We start from the raw sequence: 14,295 nt of genomic DNA on the forward strand, positions 1-14,295 counted from the left end.
TACAATCCTATGAACAGGCAAAATAAGCACCCCAGTAGTGCAATTGGAAAGAACCACGGTACGTTGCCATTCAATTGGAAAAGACCTAAGTTCGATTCTTGTCATGATGGGAGGAATCTTTATATGTTTTTTTTTTTTTTTTTCCAATTGAAGGTGAGTTAGCTGATCTCATACAGAGGCAGCAGGATTTTTTCTCTTGGATAAAACTCAAGTTTTTCATCCTGCATACAGACAAATCGGTGGGCAGTAGATGTGTCGGTGTAGATTATGATAAAATAATAAAATGATGATGGTATGAGCAGTTGGTGTAGTTGGTGAAATAAGTAATGGAAACGTAGATTTGTAGAGTTTGCCCTCCCAAAGATGAGTCTTTGGACTGCTTGGAGGCATCACTCCAATAATAAAAATAAAAATTTCTTGGTTTCTCCAGTCATGAAATATAATGGCATTTATGCTTCTATATAGTATCTCAAGATAATTATCACCCCTGATCCTTACCCTCCTAATCTTACCCTCAAATGGAGCATACAGGAGAAATTCACATCAGAACATTTTAAAATAGTGAAAAGAAAACATAGGTCTCATTAAGCTTTCATAATGCCAAGGCCATTCTGCACCTGGCAAAAAACAGCACTGCCATATATTGAACATAAACTGTTTTGCAGAAAATTTAAGGAAGCTCATGGAAATGATGGGCACTTCCTGTACCAAGTTTGATGTTCATAAAAATCTCACATTTACAGACCTTGACTAAGAAACACTTCAACATTGCAGAACTCAACAATACCAGAGTACACCTGCTTTCATTGTTTATATTCATTTTCAACTGTAATAGTTTTTTGTTGCTTATATGTCTTACATCTAGAGCTATTTATGCTATGTAAAATAAGCATGCTGCTGATGAAGTGTGTCTATTGGCACACAACTTATCAAGCATTTGTAGGTTTAACCACCTTACCGGCCGTTATGGATCAAATACGCATCCGCATACGCTTCGTATCCATCATATATTTCATTGTTGTAACAATGGTATTATAATTTTAATAAGCACTTCGCATCCATGATAACGTGAACGTCTATAGACGTCTTGGCCGGTAGCGTGGTTAATGAGGTTTTTTTTAAATTTTTTTTTTAAATATTACTTCTCATGAAATCATTATATCAAAATTCTGATAACATGTAAGCTGTTCTGCATAACATGCATCTAAAGCAATATTATTATTATTATTATTAAGAGAGGCCTCCAGGTGGTCAGGGACTCATCAAGGAAGGTCACATATTATCTGCACACATGGGACTCTATAAGTCACTAGAGATACTAAAGGGACTCTATAAGATTGCCACAAAAGGAATTTTTCAATACATGGGAAGCAGGGGAAAAACAAGGAGTCACACTCGAAAGTTATTTAAGAGTGTGGTTTAGTAGGGGTGTGCAGACTAGATTCTTTACTTGGAGAGTGGTGAATGAGTGGATTGAATTGCAAGAGGTGGTTGTGAGCATCCCAACAGTGAATAGGTTTAAGGAGATGTATGATAGGTATTATGTTAAGGGATAGAGTGGGTCTCTCACAATCAATCTTTTGACTCCATGGAGTACCCATATAAATAATAATAATAATTCACACTAATTTAATAAGCCGAAAGGGATTTATATAAAGTGTAAAACTTCCAAGGATACCCTCCAGTCTATTCTCTCACCCTCCATAAAATGAAAAATTCCATCTACTTGTATCTTCTATAATCTTTGAAATGTTCATAAGTTTCAATCATATCATCCCTCATTCTCTGATTTGCTAGTATCTGCTGCCTACAAATTTTCAATCTGTCTTCATAATCTGTATTCCACAGTCCTGATGTAATTTTTAACCCTCTCCTTTGCACTCTCTTCACTATATCAGTATCATCATGGAAACCAGACCTGCATGCAATAGTCCAATAGAGGTCTTATCAAGGTTCATTGTTCAACGTTAAGGTTCATTTCAGCATTGCAATTATTCTCTGAGATGCATTTGCAATGTTTGCTATATGACACCTGAACTTCGTCTTCCTGTCTATTCAATCTCCAAGATCCCTAGCCTGATCAGATTCTTCTAACATAATCCCACCAATATAATATAATATAACCTTGGATATCTAATCACACTCAAGTGCATGACCTTATATTTACTAGCAGAGAACTGACAGCCATTTTCACATGCCCACAATTCCAGCCTATTCAAATCATTTTGAAAGTACTGCATATATGCCACACTCCTGGATAACCCTACCTATCTTTGTATCATCAGCAATTTATGTTACATGACAAACCCTGCACAATGTTATTAATGTATAAATTGAATAACAAGGGACCAAGGACCGAGCCTGATGTGGAACACCACTGGTTACCTTAAATCTTGCAGACTAATATCCCATATACCACTTTTCAATATCTGTCAGTAAGCAATCCTCTTATCCATGTCAATATTTTATAACCCAATCCCAAATTCTCCAATTTGTGCAACAGTCTTCCATGCTGTATTCTGTCAGAAGCCTTAGCAAAATCCAAAAATATTGGGGCGTATCCATTCCTCTTTGTCTAACTCAATAGTAAGATTGTTGTAGAATGTAAGTTGTACAAATTTACCTTCCTCTAGTAAACCGATGCCAGTTCACTGCAAAGCATAGTTTCTCTGTCAACTGATTTCTGTATGCGAGCCTTAACCAACTTTTCCAAAAATCTTCACCGCTACAGAGATAGCGATAGGTCAATAAATGAATACATCAGTCTTTGCACCATTCTTGTGGAATGGAATGGAATTACCATACATTCTTCCCACTCCTGTGGAATCTTCCTTGTTCTGATCTCATATTATATAGCCTGATCAAAGGAAAAGCCAGTTCAGCTGAACACTCTTTTAGTATTTGTGATGATATCTCATATTCCCTATTGCAAAATTCTTATTCAGTTTGTGCAACAGCTCTAGTACCTCCTTATCTAGTAACTACACCTGAATTTCTTCATCCAGTGAAGAGGCAGCAGTGAGCACAATGCTGCATATCCCAGGTTAATAGCTTTTAGCAAAATGATTATTCATTAGTTGAACATTATCTTCTGCACCTGCCTCATTTCTTATCCACATACCCTTTGCATACAGTAGAGTTATTTTTTCATATTCATGCTTTCTTTTACTTGCAACATAACAACAGAATTCTTTTGGGTGTATTTAACTTGCAAAGGCAGTTTCTTTTTATACTCAGACTAAGTTCTCCTTATAACAGTTGCGACTCTTCTAACCTACAGTTTATAATTTTCATAACTGATATCATCCTTATGCACATGGTATTCCTTCCACATCATGTTTAATTAGATCAAATGATATTCCATTGTTGAAGTATTTTTTAAACGCTTCCCATGCACTGTCAATATCCTTCCCCACAACTGATACCATGGTGCATAATCCAGAATACTCCTCAGGTGATCATAATTTTCTGCTTTATAGTTCAGCATGTAACCTTACCTGAATGAGACATTCATAAACTTCGCCACTTCCAAAGTGAGTACTATATGATTACTGTCACCAACCAGAGGCAGAATAGTTACATTTTTAATTAAAATTCCCTCTGACATTATAATCAGATCAAACACTCTTTGACCTCAAGTTCCTTCTGTCACATGCTGCTTAAGGAAGTTGTCTTGCAACAGCTCAATAAAATCAATTTCATTATTTTCATGAGGTGTCACACTACCCAATCAATGTTGGATAATTAAAGTTCTCCTATTATAATTACTCATTTCTCACCCATCGTCTTTATTTGGTGATGCATTTCTTTGTCACTAGCAACCAATCCACTCAGTTAATATTAATATCAACATTAAGAATATCATTCTTTCCTTCCTTAGTGATGGATAGCTGTGGAAGCAAAGATTGATATTATAGTTCAATTCTAGTTACTGAGTAGAGGAACTTTCTCTGGACCTTAGTTCAGTTTGTTTTTAAGTTAGTCAACCTTTCCTCCTAGAAACTCATGTTTCGAATGTGAAATCCAAGTAAACTCACCACAGAAGTCACACAACTTCAGAAAAGAATGTATAGTCATGGCTAAGGACTACAAGTTAGCAAAAATTATTCAGCATACTCCCTAGACACCTATAAAATCATTGATAGCCTTGGGCCAACTAACAGTGGCAACTAGTGTGGAGATTGGCAGTGATCTTCAAAATGTTGATTACAGTTGGCCTCATCTACTCCCACTAGACAATAAAAAGTGTTAGTAGATTAATTTATTTTAAAAATATAATTCTTACAACTATTTTCAACATTCAGTTGGCAATGTAGTGAGAAAACAACTTGTGCACTTTGTTTTAAAGGTCAAAAAAAAAAGGAGAAAGAACAATGTGAATAAAATTTGGTTCTGAAAAGGCTATGCACAATGAAAAATCAGATAATTGCACATTTTGCTTCTATATTTATTTAAATATTTTGGACTGCACTTTTGTTTTTCTGGATATAATTTTTTGCTATCAGAGTAATAGTTTTTCTATCCAATCCTCATATGGCTGGTCACCACTCATGTGATCACCTCATGGTCACACTTTCCAGCTGGGGAGAAATGTGAAACTCCACTCACAATCACATCCTCTAATGAAATGATTACATTTAAGAATCTCAATCCTCATATGCTCTTTCTTTCTCACACGCACTGCCTAAGACAGTTCTCTCAAGAACTCAAGAAATTCATTTTCCTTATTTCCAAATGCTATTTCTTCATTCCAATCTATAATATGACAATTAAAATCAACCATGACGTTCACCCTTCCCTTGTTCACTAACACAAATTGCTTATACATTTCATCATCAATACCCTCCACATTCCATGGCCTATAGCAACATCCAACTAAATATCTCTTTCTGTCAACCTCCAACCTGACACCATACTGCTGTCCCAAAATCCCAAAACTGCTGCTAGTATTTCCCTCTTGCATCTCCACCTTATATGGGCATAAATCATATGCTTACATGCTATCATCAGCAGCATTCCCTCCACTCCTTCTTGTCATGAAAAACATTGTACCCTTCCTGATGCTCCTCACATTCATAAATAAACACTGCAGATCACTTTTAGGTCTATAGCCAGTCCTACCCGTGAAATCAGCAGGTTGTGATTTCCCCACACTAGCCCATGTCCAATCACTTTCATCACCCCTTACTCCATATACCTCCGCATACTCAACTACCATCCCTCATATCCCAGGCCATCCCATTCCAATACTGATCATTCTGATGCCACTATTACTTCCAACAACTACTCTCCTTATGTGTTGTCTTCCTGTCCACTCCGACTCCCACAGTGTTCTTATTCCTCTTGCATTCCCATTCTCTCTTCACCTCTCACACTACTACTATTTCTATAGTAGTACAGTCTCAGAGAGAAAACACTATCATCCCTTTCACTGTCCTGATCTTTTATTTCATCTCTTACTTCCTTTGATCTCTTGCTCACTTCACTCACTACACTTTCTTCTAGCAACTGTCTCTCTCCCGATGACTCACACCAAACCCATTCATATGCAATCTGTCACTTTTGTAGAAATTCAATCTTAAATGAACTGCATGCCACACATCTACAAACTACACTCCTCCTCACAAATTTGCTGGCATGCCATTCCTGATTCTAACTCTCCATCTCAAATGATGACTGTCATACCTTGGCAACATATTGTCAACCTTTCCTGCCACATTATCTTTCACTCTCCTCGGTAACCTGATATATCTCATTACATTCTTCTTCTTCCTCAGCCATTTTCGATATACTGCTGAATGAAAGCTTCCAAAATGATCTTCCAATTTTCTCAGTCTCCTGCTTCCACCGTCTATGTCTTTCCACCCAGAGTTTTTCTATTTCATCTGCCCATCTTGTTTTTGGGTGTCCTTGTCTTCTCTTTCTATTGGTATTCATTGTGTTACTTTTCTGGTCTATCAATTTTCTGTTCCTCGAGCCAGATGTCCTGTCCATTTCCATTTGGATGCTTTTACAATTTCTATTGAATCCAAGACTTTGGTCTGTGATCTGATCCATTTCTTCTTTTTATCCATTAGTGTTATTCCTAGGATGGTTCTCTCCATTCTCCTTTCCATCATCAGTATTTGTTTTTCCATTTGTTTAGTTAGTGGGTGAGTACTGGTATAAAACTTGATGGTGAGCTTTTTCTATTTTTATTTCATATGGTGATATAACGGCCATGAGCCCCCCCCTTTTTTTTTACAGGGAGGTACAGCACCACCTCAATCCCCCCCCTCCATTTTTATCTGGGCTAGGGACCAGCATAACTCACAATTCAGACATATGGCTGAAGGTGTCATCTCTATGGCTGGAGGTATCATCTTAGGTATTCCTGACTGTATCCGTGTGTGTTCACAGAGCTGATTTGCCTGTTTGCAGGATGAAAAACCCTGCTGCCCATGCCCAAGACCAGCTAACTTGGCTATGGCTGAAGAAGATCCTTAAGCTCCTCTCATCAGCAACAGGAATCGAACCTAGGACACTCCTTCCCCAGGCATATGGTTGCAAAGTGCAAAGCCACTAGGCCAACTGTGGAGACGATGATGAGCTAATAGAAATAGTCTCCTCTTATGTATATCTGGGACAACTTTTTTGACATTCAAAATGGATTACAGAGCAAAATTAAAAGAATACAGTTAGCCTGGTATTAATTTGGGAAATTGAACTACATCTTCAAAAATAACTTGCCCATCTCCCTGAAAAGCAAAGTATTCAACCAATGCATATTACCAGTACTCACCTACATTCCCCTTATGCCTAATCAAATCATTTGCTTCCACAATTATCACCAACTCACTTGTTCATTTACTTCTCATATCTAAAGCATCTATTATCTTGCTCCCTCCTTCCCTGGAAAACAAATTTTTTGGACTATCTCATAATGGAATCTCCATACATCACTATTCTCAATTCATTCGTCACCTCTTTTTCTCCACTTTCCTTCATCTATCATTTGCACTCTTTCATTCTTTTCCAGTAAATGTCTAATATCACCATGCATATTCCTCATTTTATTTCTTATCCTGAACTCATTCTTCAAATCTTGCATCCCAGCAATTTCACTGTCACACGTGCAGCCTCACTCTCTCTCGTCATGCTCTTTATTTCTTTTGTTTCCACACCTCCGCTTGCTTTCATTTCCTTATTCCTGCTTTTTTTCCTGTCACAATCTCACTTATTATAATTTCTTCATTCATATGTTCTTTCAACTTTCACAGTCTCACTCAATTTCATTCTGTGATTCACCCAGCTTTCATTCAGTCTGTTTCACATTCTCTACTAACTCATAGTCAAACAAAATATCACACTTCTAAAAATTCTAAGACTATTATTTGGACTACTACTTTCAAAACTTCTAACTTTTTTTTTTTTACCTAGATGGCGCCCTATTAGGACTTTAGTCTTGTGTGTCTTGTGTTGCACGCTGCGCTGCAATTACTTATACTAGCCCCACTGTTACACCGGATTATGGTTGCCTTGCATTTGTAGCAAACTCTGTGTTGTGTGCTCTGAATATGCTGGATATAATACCAGCAAAATATTAGCTTTTAAGTTAATTTGATTTTTTAAGTTAATAAATAGTTATTTTCTTATCGATCGTGTTCATATCAATACTGTTAAATCTATTACAACAAAATATCACACTTCCTACAAACTCATACCTTCTCTCACCTCCTGTTCAGTCTCTCTACAAACACATCCTCCATGTTTCACCACATATACGTTGCAGTCACAATATCAAACCACTCTTGAAAACTCAATGCCATAAATATATCTGATCTTTACAATGCGTGACACAGACATCTTGTTTGAAACATTGCTTTTTTCCCTTTAAGGCAAAATTCAAAATTCAGTAACCAAAAAATGCCCATAACAACCCCCACAAATCCAACACTCATGCAATTATACTAAGCTTTCAAAAATAAACAAAATTCTGCTAAAATGCAATCAAAATTGCTAATTACTATACAAAACAGCAGTGGTCTTTTCCAGACCTATATCCCAATTGCAATGGTTTTAAACTATAACAGAAAACACAAAGGATTAAGATCAAAGAATTAACATCCTAATTTTGCACCATCTACTGTTGGATAAAGATAACTTTACAAGTCTCCTAGATTTTTGGCAAACTGATACATCAATAACTGTTAGAGTTTGAAGAATGTTTCATAGCTGCTCATGATTCCAAAAACAATCTCTCAGATTTGTAATGATTTCCAGGTAGTAGCATTTTGGTTTGCTTCCGACTAATCCTCTGTGAGGGGATGTCTAAAATCATTATCTGCTAGTACTGACTTGCCATAACAATGCTGGAGAATGTATTTATACCTACCAAGGTAAATATCAACAGAACATTACCTACTCCATATTGTAATTCTTAGGGAATAACAGAAATGTTCTATGTATGTTATAAATATGTAGTTTACTGTAGTGTTTCAATGTCAAACATGCATAGCTTGTGCTGTAGTAACGGCAGCCATGTTATCACTTGAATTACGCTTTGAATCTCAGTAAAAGACATGCATGTTAGTTGTTGTTTTTAGAACAGCTGTCACTGGGTAACAGGAAGGCTAACGAGAAAATAGTAGGCAAGCAAAGCCTTCGTATATGAAGACAAAGACAGAATGTGCAGTGAAGCTATTTTATTGGAATTGCTCAATTAAATGTATTCCTTTTGTTTAAGCAATTATTCTTCATGCCTACTTCAGAAAATGAAAGATAGATGCATTAAAGAAACTTTTCTATGGAAACTAGAAGACAATATAATATTCAAGTATATTGGTCAAGTGTATTTAAGGAAGTTAAGAGATAAATTGAATGAGTGAGTAAAAATAAAGAAAAATATATAGAACAATGACAAAATAGATGCTGCAAAGGAAATTTCCATATGGCCATTTGAAATTACAGAACTTAGAGCTGAATGCTATGTTCAATTTGTTTTGTAAAGTATTTAACACCATCTCTCAGTATTGAATTTAACTGTGAGAGTCAGAATATGAAGGAATTTTATTGAGTTCATATTGATTCATTTTTAGAATAGCCACGTAATTATTTGTATAGTCAAGTGAGATCTTCAGCTATGGTGAAGTAGGTTAGTACATTGGTTTGTGTGTGTGTGTGTGTGTGTATGTGTGTGTGTATTCATGAGCATTGACTCGATTACTGTGATACATTTAAAAGGATATTTAATGACTAACAAGCCGAGAATAAGTTAGAAAACTTTAATGATACAACTAGTTTCGGCTTATTATGGCCTTCATCTGGTATCTTTGTAGGTAGAAGAAACAATAATAAAAGACTGAAGATATTAAGAAAACTGAGAAGCACAGGTTAATTGTATTAGATAATTAAAAATAAAAAACGTTGTATTAAAATTCCAGTTGTTCTATTTACATGCCATTGTTTATTGTATGCGTGGTAGTAGACTCTCGAGAACGCCAGTATTGAACAACAGCAGTATGGCTCTCAGGGATGTTATAGCTCAAATTACTGTTCAAATGCTCAGGATTAAGGACGATCTCCCTGGATTCCACTATCTTTCTTTCAAATTCATCCTTGCAATGGAAAATGTTTTCAGATCTATCCCAGGAAACTGAGTGACCTTGAAAATTATCATGAGGATTATTAGAGAAGACAACATGGCTGGATAAGGCACTAGCATCTGATCTTTTATAGGAGATGTCTCTTTTATGCTCCTCCATGCGAAGTTCAACAGATTTATTAGTTTGACCGTAATAAGGAACATTACAGTCACACCATAGTTTATATACACCAGGATATTTTGGATTATGATACTTAGGTTTAGATCTCTTATAAGCCATTATAAGAGATCAATCAGATCTCTTATAATGGCTTATAAGAGATCTGATTTTTGGAAGAGTGGTTAATCACGTCCTGATGTTGTACTTTTGAAGGACTTTTGTCAATTTTTGGGAGACCGAACTGATGTATGGGATTGAGATGTTGCCTTTAAAATTGGCAGTTTCTGTATTGTGGTGCCTAGGAGGATCTATAAGAAATTTCTTAATTGTTCTTTTATGATATCCATTTTGTTCAAAAAGATGTGAGAGGTGATTAATTTCTTTTTGAAGCTCACCTGGATCGTTTAAAATAGAGCGAGCTCTGTGTCCCAAAGTGGAAATAGTTCCGAGTTTCTGTGGTGGAAAATGATTGAGAAAGACTGTGAAGATATCTATTAGTATGCATTGGTTTTCTGTACATAGAGATTCTAAATTTTCCACAACAGCTTGAGAGTTTTATATCCAGGAAAGGAAGGGAGTTATCATGTTCTAGTTCTGCCGTGAATTTTATATTTGGATGCTGGTTATTTAGATGATAAGGAAATTTGTGAGAGAGTTTTCACCATGACTCCATATAATAAAAACGTCATCTACATAACGTTTCCAAACTTTTGGTTTAAATGAAGAGGAAGGTAGCTCTTGTTTCAAAGACTTCTAGGAAAATATTCACCAGAATGGGGATAAAGGGTTCTCCATTGCCAAGCCTTGGTTCTGTTTATAGATTGTATCATGATATCGGAAGTAGCCAGATTGAACGCAATGCTTTAATAAAGCAAATTTTTTTTTGGATAATTTATCCTTTAATAATATTAATACTTCTTCAGTTGGTACATTTGTGAATAATGAAATAATATCTAAACTGGCTATAATATCATCCTCGTTGATGGATAAATCTTTAATACTAGATACAAAATCTAAGGTGTTGTTGATGAACGATGAAGACTTATTAGAAAAAGACTTGAGATATTTTGCAAGATATTTTGATAGTTTGTAGGTTGGAGAGTCAATATCCTCGACAATAGGATGAAGAGGAGTGTTTTCCTTATGTATTTTTGGAATAGATACGTGGTGTAAGTGGATGAAGGGAGCGTAGAGAGAGAGAGACGTACATCACGAGGAAGTTCACTAGTATTTTGTAGTAAGTTGTTAGTACAATTTTGTAGTTCCCGTGTTGGATCATCCTGTAATATGGAATATGTGTCACTTTCAAGTAGTAGAAGCATCTTATTATGATATTCTTGAGTATCGAGGATAACTGTGGCATTACCTTTATCTGCCGGTAAAATTGTTATATTTCTGTTCTTTTTTTAGATTTCTAATAGCTTATCGTTCAGCTGAAGAAATGTTATCTTGTGGAGGTTTTGCATTGTTAATGATAAAAGTAGTTTCCATAAGGAGAAGTTTAGCCAAATGAGTAGGCAGAAGAGAAGTAGCTTTTTTTCATTTTAGTAAGAAGAAATTCTTTTGGAATAAACCTTGATGAAGGAATGAAATTAAAGCCTTTGCTAAGAATATCTTTTTCGGCATCTGTGAGAATATGGAAGGATTTGTTTATTACTACCTTGTCTGGATTGATGCAGGCTTTTGAAATATCAAATGCATTTTGAACTCTCCTAAGATTTTCAAATTTCCTGATAAGAGTTTTATTATTATTCTGTATCTCAGTTGCTATTGCTTCACTATTAGAAATAAACTCATTAAAACTATCATTATCCAGAAACTGTTCAAGTTTTTCAATTAAAGATCTTTTTTCGTTAAACAAAAAGGCCAAACTACTTTTTGTATTAGAAATTCTTTCACTGAGTGGGTCTAACTTGGCTTTACGATATATTCTCTTTGCACGTACTGTATTAATATTTTCCCTAAATGAGATGAAATTCGGGAAGACTGCATGAAATTTACAACGCTTCATTTTGGCGATGTAAACATTATTTAAATTAAGGGGATATTAAATCCCACATTGCCGAAATGAAGCCAATTGGCTCTTTATTTTAAATAATTTATGGGTGCACCTTTTTGCTAACTCGTATAGCAAAGTATATAAGTTCCTTTCGCTATACCCTTAGTATTATACTTGGTCTAGCTACTCACTGATGAGATCTCAATAAAGATCGAAACCGGTCTGGGTAGTGACCTCCCACCATAATGTATAACATCATATATCTCCTAGGAGATGTTTTACATTATGGGAAATACTAAGAATAGCGATCAGAACTTTACCCACCTTTGCTACAAGTTGCCCTAGTTTGTACTACGTACTTGAACAACGTGCTTTAGCTTACGCTAGTAGTCGCCGATACTTTTATAGTTACTATATTTGGCATGAAACTCTTTGATTCCAATCTTTGAGTTTCTTATTCGGTTTTAAAACAATGAAAGCAAGACTACAAATTTATAATAGAATGAATGGCATAATTAAAAGAAATTTTGAAAAACAAATGACTAAAGAAACTCAATTAAGATTAAATAATATGACCTCTAAACCATCTCTCAAATTTGGAAGTGAAACCTGGATTCAAAAACAAAGAAACAGACAAAGATTGGAAGCAGCACAGATGAAGTTTCTAAGACCTCACCTGGGACTCACTAGATTAGATAAAAAGAAACACATAAAAATAAGAGAACAATTAGATACAAAGAACATCATACAAGAAATAGAAGAATATCAGCAAAATTGGCTACACCACATAGAAAGGATGAACAACAATAGGATTCCCAAAATAGCATATAAATATAAACCTACAGGAAGAAGAGACTGCAGACGTCCAAGACTAAGATGGAAAGACCAACTTCATCTGCAGAGCAGGAACAGGACATAAAAAGCCTATATACCTGAATTGCTCAGGTCTGGAGAAAATGAGACTTTATCAAATCAAATAAAGTACATTCCCTCCCAGAAAAATTTGAATTATTCAAAGTAACCTCTCAATCCAAAACTGCATGACAACTCTCACCAACTGGAGGCATAACTTGTCATGTGGATCTATTTCTAGATTCATCCAGTTTTGCATTGGTTCCTTTCCTCATATAATGATTTTGGTAGTCATTCCTCAGCAGATCTGTAATTTCTCTTTCTCTCATATTGCATGCTTCTTCCTCCTTTCCAATCCATACCTCCACAGTTCTAGTAATGATATTCTTCTTTCTATCAATAGTTTATTCATCTATGCAGTTTATTGCCTTCATGATATGATCTAGGAACAGCAATACCCTACTACATATATATATATATATGTGTGTGTGTGTGAGAGAGAGAGAGAGACTCCCACCACAAATAGCTTATAATCTATAGTACCACAGGTGGTCTCAGGATTTATAAAAATACAAAATATATATTTTGTATTTTTATTTTTTAAATGGTCTGGAAACCCTACTCTAGACACAAAATGCAGAACTTTTTCAAGTTACTTCAGGACCCTCCAATAAGCAGAATGATGGTCTTATACCAAACAAAATTCATCTCCCATTTAAAGAAAATGACAAACATTCATGATTAAGGCAGGATTCAAACCTACAGGCTGTTGAATGGGGAGCTGATACACTAACCATTCAACCAACCAATCAAGGGTATATTTTATACTGTGACCTATTACACACCAAACAGCCTTTAACCCAATGTCTATATTACTGATACAACCATTACCATTTGATATTTCAAATGGGAATGGATAAAGGAAGATACTTTTGGACTTGGTTAACATATTTGACAGAGCATGTACAACTGTTACATAAATTGGAGAATTATGGGACTGGATTATAAAATACTGGATAAGAGGATGACTGACTGACAGACATCAAAAGGTGGTATATGAGGGATGCGAGTCTGCAAGATTTAAGGTAAACAGCGGTGTACCACAAGGAGCAGTCCTTGGTCCACTGTTATTCAATCTGTACATTAATGATATTAGGAAGGATTTGAAAGGAGTCATACAGCTATTTGTTGATGATGCAAAGATAGGCAGAGTATACAATGCAGCTGATATATATACATGCAAAATGATTGTAAAGTCATGCACTCTAGTGCGATACGATATCCAATGTCATATTATGTTGGGGATTACGCTAGAAGAAATTGCTGAGGCTAGGGATCTTGGAGTTTTAGTGCATAGGAAGCTAAAGTTCAAGGGCCATAAACTGAAGATTGCAAATGCAATTCAAAAGATAATTGCAATGCTGAAATGAACCTTACAATAAAGTTAAGGAAGTCAATTTTGCCTATTTACAAGGCCTTAATAAGACCTCACTTATAATACTGTGCACAGGTGTGGTTTTCTGGTTTCCATGCTGATTCTGATACAGCAGAGAGAGTACAAAGATAATATTAAAAATTATTTCAGGCAGATTATGAAGACAGATTGAGAATTTGTAGACAGCAGCCACTAGTAACCATCAGAAAGAAAGGTGATATGACTGAGACTTACATCTGAATTAGGCTGATTTCTGAGAACAGCTG

The 14,295-nt window shown here is 35.6% G+C and overlaps 1 protein-coding gene across 1 annotated transcript in view; it reads right to left on the minus strand.

Moving 5' to 3' along the window:
- The window catches only part of LOC150102777 (SID1 transmembrane family member 1-like), a 582,520-nt gene that overhangs the window by 437,783 nt on the left and 130,442 nt on the right, over positions 1–14,295 (minus strand). The gene's annotated exons all lie outside the window — the stretch shown is intronic.

The sequence above is a fragment of the Typopeltis vanoorti genome, chromosome 10 (genome assembly GCF_054136105.1).
Source record: "Typopeltis vanoorti isolate ZY-2024b chromosome 10, IOZ_Tvanoo_1.0, whole genome shotgun sequence".
NCBI lineage: Eukaryota > Metazoa > Arthropoda > Arachnida > Uropygi > Thelyphonidae > Typopeltis > Typopeltis vanoorti.